Source organism: Triturus cristatus, chromosome 6 (assembly GCF_964204655.1).
Source record: "Triturus cristatus chromosome 6, aTriCri1.1, whole genome shotgun sequence".
Classification (NCBI taxonomy): Eukaryota; Metazoa; Chordata; class Amphibia; order Caudata; family Salamandridae; genus Triturus; species Triturus cristatus.
The window spans coordinates 810,974,989-810,983,496 of NC_140589.1; positions in this window are offsets into that span (position 1 = coordinate 810,974,989).

The window sequence follows — 8,508 nt, forward strand, 5'->3', positions numbered from 1 at the left end:
CCACAGATGTGACCATGCAAACAAAATGTTCACAGAGATGTGCACAAATAGTTGATCATGACACCACACCCAGGTAGCTGCAAAGGATGACATGGATACCCACCAGAATAGGATACATATTTCATGGACCACATGGAGTACCTCACATCAGTATTCAACATTGGAAACCAAGCATTACAGGTGCAAGGGCATGTTAAACATCATAACATAATGTACAGCTAAATCAAGTTCACAGGGATAAAGAAAAAAGCTTTATTCAGCATATTAAAAGTTAAACGTCCGTTCAAACAAAAGGCCAATGGCCAGTCCATTTCCAAATGCCAAGGAGTGAACTAGAGTGACAACTGTCACACGTTGCTTACCTGCACTGCTAAGGACAGGGGACATCACCTCGGAGGGGCATACATGGGGGCAGGCCAGGCACTGCAGGGACAGGATCAGGGCGCAGCAGAAGGAGGCAGTGAAGAGGTGGTGGATGCAGGCGAGACACTTGCAACTGCAGTGGAGCTGACTGAAGTGGTGGGTGCATTCACAACTGTGGGGCACAAGTCATATGGGGTGGGTGCCGGCACAACTCCAGTGGGCAGGTCAGATGGAGTGGATTGGATCCCCACTGCCGTGCCCAAGTCAGACGGGGTGGTCGTGGACTCCACTGCTGTGCCTAAATCCATGTGAGCGGAATGGGGTGCAGGTGAGGTCAGCAGGACTGGGGAGGGGACACGGTCCCCACATCAGTGGCACTAACCGTCTGACCAGGTGTGGAGGAGAACGTGGTAGGGGGGCCTCAGCATTTTGGGGATGGTGTATCTGTGGGTGGGGGAACCCGAGGCAGGGAGTGGCGGGGGAACCTCTGGAGTGGTGGCCTGGGCGATGGAGGATGGAGACTTTGCCTTGGAGCTGCGTGGTGGCGGTGGGGTATTGCTCTTCTGGCTCCGGGGGGACTTGCAGGTTGGGGTCTCAGTCTGACTGCGCCTGGGGGAGGGTGTCCGGGTATGAGGGGCACTCCCCTCTGTGTGTGGGGACTTCCTCTTCCCCTTATAATCAGGATCTGCTGGGTCAGTGGGGAAGAGGCCAAGGTCACAGAGGAAAAGCTTCTGTGGAGATGGGGTTGCAGGTGAGGCAAGGGAAGAGGGCTGGGAGGGAGAATTTTCGGAAGACTGCGGAGTGGTTGTTGATGACTGTGTGTGTGTCTGCAAACAATCCCCTGTGAGTGTGGTATCAGTCCCCTGCGCTTGCTTGTGTGCATGTCTATCCCTTGGTTTGGGTGTTTGTGTGCTGCCCGTGGCTTTATGAGAATGTGCAGGTGTGTGTGTGCTTGGGACAGGTAGACTGCTAGGAATCGTGGGTGGTGCAGGGGTAGGAGGGGTGCGGGACTGTTGGAGGAGGGACACTGCTGCCATCAGGGAGGAGGCCATGGACTGATTGGTACTCTGTAGGGCAGACATGCCCGAGGAAATGCCCTCCAAGAACGACACCAGTTGCGTCAACAGACTTGTGTATGCATGGAGGACCTTCAGCATCGACGTCTGCCCTACATTGATCTGTCTAAGTAAGTCCACAGACTCCTCACTCAGGGCAGCAGGGGACACAGGGGCAGGGGGTGCGGTGCCTGGCACAAAGGAGACATGCTCCCGAACACGGGAGCCTACAGGGACCTCTGGGATGGGAGCCGATGGGAGGGTGGTGATGGTGGTGGTGGGGGCAGTGGAGGGGACAGCCTCACTAGCTAGGGATCGGTGGCTGCTGACACCCGCCTCCACATGGGAGTTATCCTCAGAGCTGCTGTGGCCCTCAGCTGGGGGGGATAGTGCTGAAGCACTCTCACCCTCCGTGCCACTGGATCCCCCGACTCCTCTCCTTCTGTCCCTGTCAGGCTCTGTGGCTCCTCCTGGTCCGTGGAGCTGTCCCCTCCTGTGGCCGTGGATGTATCTGGATAGGAATAGGAACTAAGAGAACAACATCAGTCACCTGCACTGACTGCACACACCACAGTGAGTACATCACATCAGAGGGCAAGCCCTGGCATCATCAGCTGAACACAGCTCAAAGTGCCAACACTGTTTAGAATAAGCCAATTGTCATTCTCAACATCAACCATGGCACACATATCCCTCCTTGACTTGCACACATATGTCTGTTGCATGTTGGATGCTAATACCCCAATGGCCCGACATGCACCACCCACACATCAGTTGGACATGCAAGTGAACATGTAGGAGTATGTCAATATACACACAGCACATCTCTTGCTACTGACTCAGTACAGGTGTCCGGATGAAGGGATGGGCAGAGACTCATTTCACATGCTTGTGATGCATGCCAGCAACACACACTATGATGTTCTCATGTTCTGATGGGCAATGCCACAATGGGGTGCATGGTGCACACTTGAACACAATGCAGGATCACTCATAGCAAGTTAAATGCCATGGCACTGGCATGCCTGGAAAGTCAGTCAACACTGTCTCCTGTCACAGGGGCAGGGCATCCAGACAACAAAAGTATGCACTGTCTCACAATCATAGCTCAGGGGTAAAGCTAACTCTGCAGATGACCGGTGCACTTGCCCATCCCCTGCAAACAACATATCCAGGACCCAGAAGACCCCACATCATGCAAATCAGACATGAGTCTCTGCAAACACAACTCCCTGTACATTAACACATCACAGTCTGCCATGCATGTAACCCAGCTGCCTGAAGGACACAGTTGCATACAACATTGTGCGCTGTCAGATGATCACACACATATATGTCACACAGGTCTTGTCTCTCACAGTCACATCTCAGATGTCCTGCTGACCCTCTGAATCATGGACCCCCCAGTTGTATGTAACAACAAGCCACACCATAATGACACCTGAAGGCACATGTCACTAAGCACAACCTGTAATTTGATACACAGGAGTGGGATTACAGAGTGTTTCTAAATGCCCTTGAGGAAGCATGACTGCCCAGGTCTACATGAAACAGTGTTTGGCCCTGGACAGTAGTCAGGTGGCTAAGCAAGTGTGACATACTTGATATACATACTCCTGAGGCCCCAAAATTGGAGTCCCCTGCTGCATGAGTTTGTTTGGAATAACCCAGCCACATGTGGCGAGTCAGACCAGCAATTGGAACACATCTCAAGGGCACACACAGATCACATGTCAGATCTCAGGCATTGGGCAAACAATTGAACCACCCATGAAACACACAACAGAGTCACGGGAACAGATGCTGTCCGGTAGCTGAAGCATAGCTGACTGCAGGGACACAGTGCCCTAGTGACACAAGCAACAGACTGTAGGGGCCACACCTGTGGAACAGATGAGGAGGGTGCATCACACAATTGAGGGACATGAGTATTGGACTACAAAACCTACGTAATGTGGAAGTGTGACCAGCCAGGCCAAAAGACTGCAATTAGCATGTAAGACATAGTACACAGATTAGGCATGGACTTTCCCCCTTCCTGCTGCTTTTTGGCCTTCAGCTGCCTATCCAGGTCCGGGAAGACCACCGCCAGGATCCGGAGCATGGGGGGGGTCAGGGTCCGGTGTCCGCCCCTCCTGCGTGGAGGTGACAGCTTCAGCTGGACTCTAGCAATCCCCTGGGTCCAGCCCCGAAGGTCCTGCCACCTCTTCTGGCAGTTGCGGATCCGGCGCTTGTAGACCCCCACCGAACGAACTGGCCGGGCGATGGTCAGCCATATTTCCTGCTTCTGGTGGGAATCAACCTGTGAGGATGAGTACATTAAGACACATGCCCTATATTTGTGCTGCACACATTTGGAGATACATGACATCATCACAAAGGGAAATGAGTTACACAGGTAGTGCAACCATGGGGAAGGACAAATCACCTGCATGTCTGACATGTTAACAATGCCTGGGTAGTTTAGGCTTGCACTAATGCACTTTAGCAGCAGGACACCTGTTCATTACATGTACCTACACACTTTGGGTGATGAAAGTAGTCAGTGAGAATGCTTGCCACTGGTGTACACACTGCTAGTCAGACAACATGCATAATTAGGAAGGCAGTGGACTGCACTCACCTGCTCCCCTGGTTTCTCATACAGCTTGCTGTACTGTGGAAGGAGCCCATCCAGCAGGGCCTGGTTCTCCTCCTCACTGAAGGCTGGGGCCCTCTCCAGAGTACGTGCCATAGCAGGAGCCAGAAGATGCAGAGACAGCAGCAGTGGTATCAGGGATGTGGTCCAGGAGCATGTAGTGCAGGCAAGTGAGCTCCCTGGGGGCCAGCCAGCCTTATATCTGTGCTGCAGAGGCAGAATCTGTGCCATGTGTCCCAAGTGATAGGTCCAACACGGTTGTATTCTATGAATCTGGCCAATCCATGGAAATGTACGACTCGTACACACCTTCCGCATCATTCAAATCTTTACCTTCATGAAACACTTCAAATTGCAACATTGTTGTAGGCATCCAACTGAATTTCCAGCGCACAACTCGTACAAGTTTTGAATCCGCATCCGTCTCCATGACAGTCCAGAGCCAATGGGTGCGCCCGGCTCGGTCAACTGACTGTACAACGCGTATTTTGAAAATACACACACACCCGTCTCCATACGATTCAATGGCCAAGGCGTACGCCTGTCTCGGACCATGCCTGCCCAACGTGTATGCATGATAGTCACCCGCGTCGGTCCTCATTGCAGTCAATGGCAAAGTGTACGCACGGCTGGGTCATGAACGTGTTGTCACCCGTGTCGGACCTCATTGCAGTCAATGGCAAAGCGTACGCACGGCTCGGTCATGAACCGTGCAATGTGTACGCATTGTCACCCGCGTCGGACCTCATTGGTGTGACTATTCGACAGATTCAACACACAATTAATTGCCAGGGACACCTGTGCACACCTACCACACTACAGCATTGGCCACACAGTGTCCCATGGCATGTAAGGCTGCATTCCCTGGGTGTTTGGGGGGGGCACATTTGGTTTGTTGGGAGGCACTTTTGTGCAGCCACTCCCAGGTTGTCCACGTGTACATGGGGGCAGAATCCTTTGTGTGTCATGCACATTACCACTGTGATGTGCAAATGTACAGTAATGGGCATGAGTCACGGACACAGTTTCATGTTGGATATCTTTGGGCCATGTCACATACACCCTGAGTCCTGGGGGTGATGGCATGTACGTCACAGTGAGACCTGTAGCCACAATACTGATGTGCACCCACAGTCTGTGTGCATGTTGTGTCTCAGATGTGTCTGATCAAATGTGCCCAATGGGTGACAGTCTTCACATCCATGTGGTATATGCATCAACCTTGATGTTGTGTGTGTGTCTAAGAGACGTAGGGCCCGATTCACAGAACTAACTTAAGACAAAATCCTAAACTTACTACCATTTTGGTATTCACAGAAGGCACTTACTCATTTTGGTATTCACAGAAGGCACTTACTCATTTCGGTATTCACAGAAGTTAGGAGTCCTAACTTTAGGACTCCTAAAAGCCTTCTGTGAATACCGAAAGTCTTAAAATTAGGATTTTTCTCAGTTTAGTAGTAGTATAGTTAGGACTCCTAACTTTAGGACTCCTAAATGCCTTCTGTGATAACCGAAAGTCTTAAAATTAGGATTTTTCTCAATTTAGTAGTCCTAAATTTAGGACTCCTAAGTTTAGGACTCCTAAATGCCTTCTGTGAATACCGAAAGCCTTAAAATTTGGATTTTTCTCAGTTTAGTAGTAGTATAGTTAGGACTCCTAACTTTAGGACTCCTAAATGCCTTCTGTGAATACCGAAAGTCTTAAAATTAGGATTTTTCTCAATTTAGTAGTCCTAAGTTTAGATTTAGGACTACTAAATTGAGAAAAATCCTAATTTTAAGACTTTCGGTTATCACAGAAGGCATTTAGGAGTCCTAAAGTTAGGAGTCCTAACTATACTACTACTAAACTGAGAAAAATCCTAATTTTAAGACTTTCGGTATTCACAGAAGGCATTTAGGAGTCCTAAAGTTAGGACTCCTAACTTCTGTGAATACCGAAATGAGTAAGTGCCTTCTGTGAATACCAAAATGAGTAAGTGCCTTCTGTGAATACCAAAATGGTAGTAAGTTTAGGATTTTGTCTTAAGTTAGTTCTGTGAATCGGGCCCGTACATTGTAGGGCCTGCAGGGACAACTGTGGCCACTACCTGTGGGACTCACACTTGCCTTGTGGTGTGTACGTGATACGCTATGTCCATGCCAATGTCGATGTGGCAATACAGGGACCCTGGGTTTCTGCATGGCAAAGATCTGTAATGTCTGGGAGACATCAGGCCTCACTTGTCACTGTGGTGTGTGTTTGTAACGTCACAGCAGTGCATAGGTCGGGTGACACAGCCAGATGATTGGCCATTGCACTACATGGGACTCATGTGGACATGTGGAATTGAGATGTGAGGTGATGGTCATGTAGGTGACATATGTGTCCATGCTCAACAGCACCCACCTCAGTACATTGTGTAATGTCATGATGTATCATGTGATATTGAGCCTAGTCATGGCCACATGGGTGGATGAACTGACAATCTTCCTTTGTTCATCTCTGTTCTGCAGGGCACCAGCTGTCCATCGTTCCCAGGCCTTGCAACCATGCAGGAACGCGACTGCATCCGAAGGTACCGCTTCACCAGGCCACTGATTGAGGAGTTGGCGAAGCAGTTGGCGCCACATCTGCTACCTGGCCGGACATACCCTACAGCACTGACCCCAGAGGTGAAGGTGATGGCAGCCCTGCACTTCTTTGATACTGGTACCTTCCAGTACACAGTGGCTACTGCTGGTGGTATGTCGCAAACTATCTTTAGTCGTGTGCTACGCGATGTCTTGGAGGGGATGTTGCATTTCCTAGACCTGTACATCAAGTTCCCGAGCCCAGCTGAACTCCCTGAAATAAAGGATGTCTTTTATACACTGGGGACGAGGCCGAACGTCATCGGATCTATTGATGAGACATATGTGGCCCTGATACCACCACAGGCACAGGAGCAGGCATAGCGTAACAGGAAACATTTCCACTCGATCAATGCTCTGGTGGCATGTCTTGCTGACATGTCTATCACACATGTGTGTGCATGGTTTCCTGGTTCAGCGCATGATGCCTACATAATGACGAGTAGTCGCATTGCAACGCTGATGTCACAGATGCCAGCTCAGCATGCCTGGCTTGTCGGTGTGTACTGACTGTTTATCATTGTGTGTGTTTGTCAATGTTGTATTCCGCACTCCTACAAAGCTCAGCTACTTGTTCATTCTTGTGTGTGTAGGTGACTTCGGATACCCCAACATGCCGTGGTGGCTGACACCCCTCAGGAACCCTGTGACACCAGCCGAGATGCGCTACAATGAGGCACATGGTCAGAGCAGGGGGGTGATTGAGCGGACATTCGGCCTCCTGAAAAGCCGCTTTCGCTGCCTGGACAAGACCGGGGTGCCCTCCCATATGAACCTGCAAAGGTGTGCAAAATAATCCGTGTATGCTGCATGCTACACAACATGGCAGTGCGGAAGAAGGTGCCTCTCATCCAGGATGACGATGACCAACGTCCGGCACCTGTGGAGGATCCCGGCCTGGGCCAAGATGCCAGTGATGATGAGGATGAGGGTGACGTCCGCTCCCAGCTCATCAACAACTTCTTCACCTGAATGTGAGTTCCCAGGGTTGTTATGTCAATGTATGGAGTTAGCCTGGAATGTGTTGTGGCTGCTCTGTTGCTGTCTGAGTGTGTCTGTGTGCCACTTGACTGGATGCGTGCAATGATGTGTCCATTCAGGTGGTGTGTACTCCACAATAGGGTAGTACTGCTAACTTGTTTTGTGTAGGTTTATTGTGACATGTTTGGTGTATGTGTATTGCATTTCTCTCCTGTTTTGCTGTGCTTTTGATTGTGTCTTGTGTCTGTCCTTCACAGGGTAATTTGCCTGTTGTTTGCTCAACACTGACCCCCCAACACCCAGAATCCGACACCAGTGTGGGAGTAGTCAATTGACATCAAGTGATGTGCCACACACCCCTGGACTACAATTCTCTGACACTCTGTGACCGTGTGTCCACCTTAACGTACAATTGCCTTGCAACTATTGTGGAATAAACATGTTGCTGATGTGTAATGAACCTGTGCTATGCTTTGTTAGGTGCGTTGTCTGTCTTCCCACATCTGAGTGACATTTGCTTACCTCACCTGTGGACTTGTTACCACTGACTGTGGATAGGTGTTGTGGTTGTGCATACCTATGTGTTTCAGGTCCCCATCATTGTGTGTGATGAGTAACATGGCCATGGTGAGTATATGTTGTGTTGCCATTGTGGTGTATCCCTCACATGTGTCACATCACCATGACTCACCTAACGTTGGTCACATTGTTGCAGTATTTGGCATGCACTGTGTTATGTAGCAGATCGACATCTCCATGACACATGACAATTTGGAATCACAACAGAGGCAAGTATGGTGTACTGGTGAGTTTATTTTCGAACATGTGTGAGGAAAGTGCACAGGATGGTGGGTG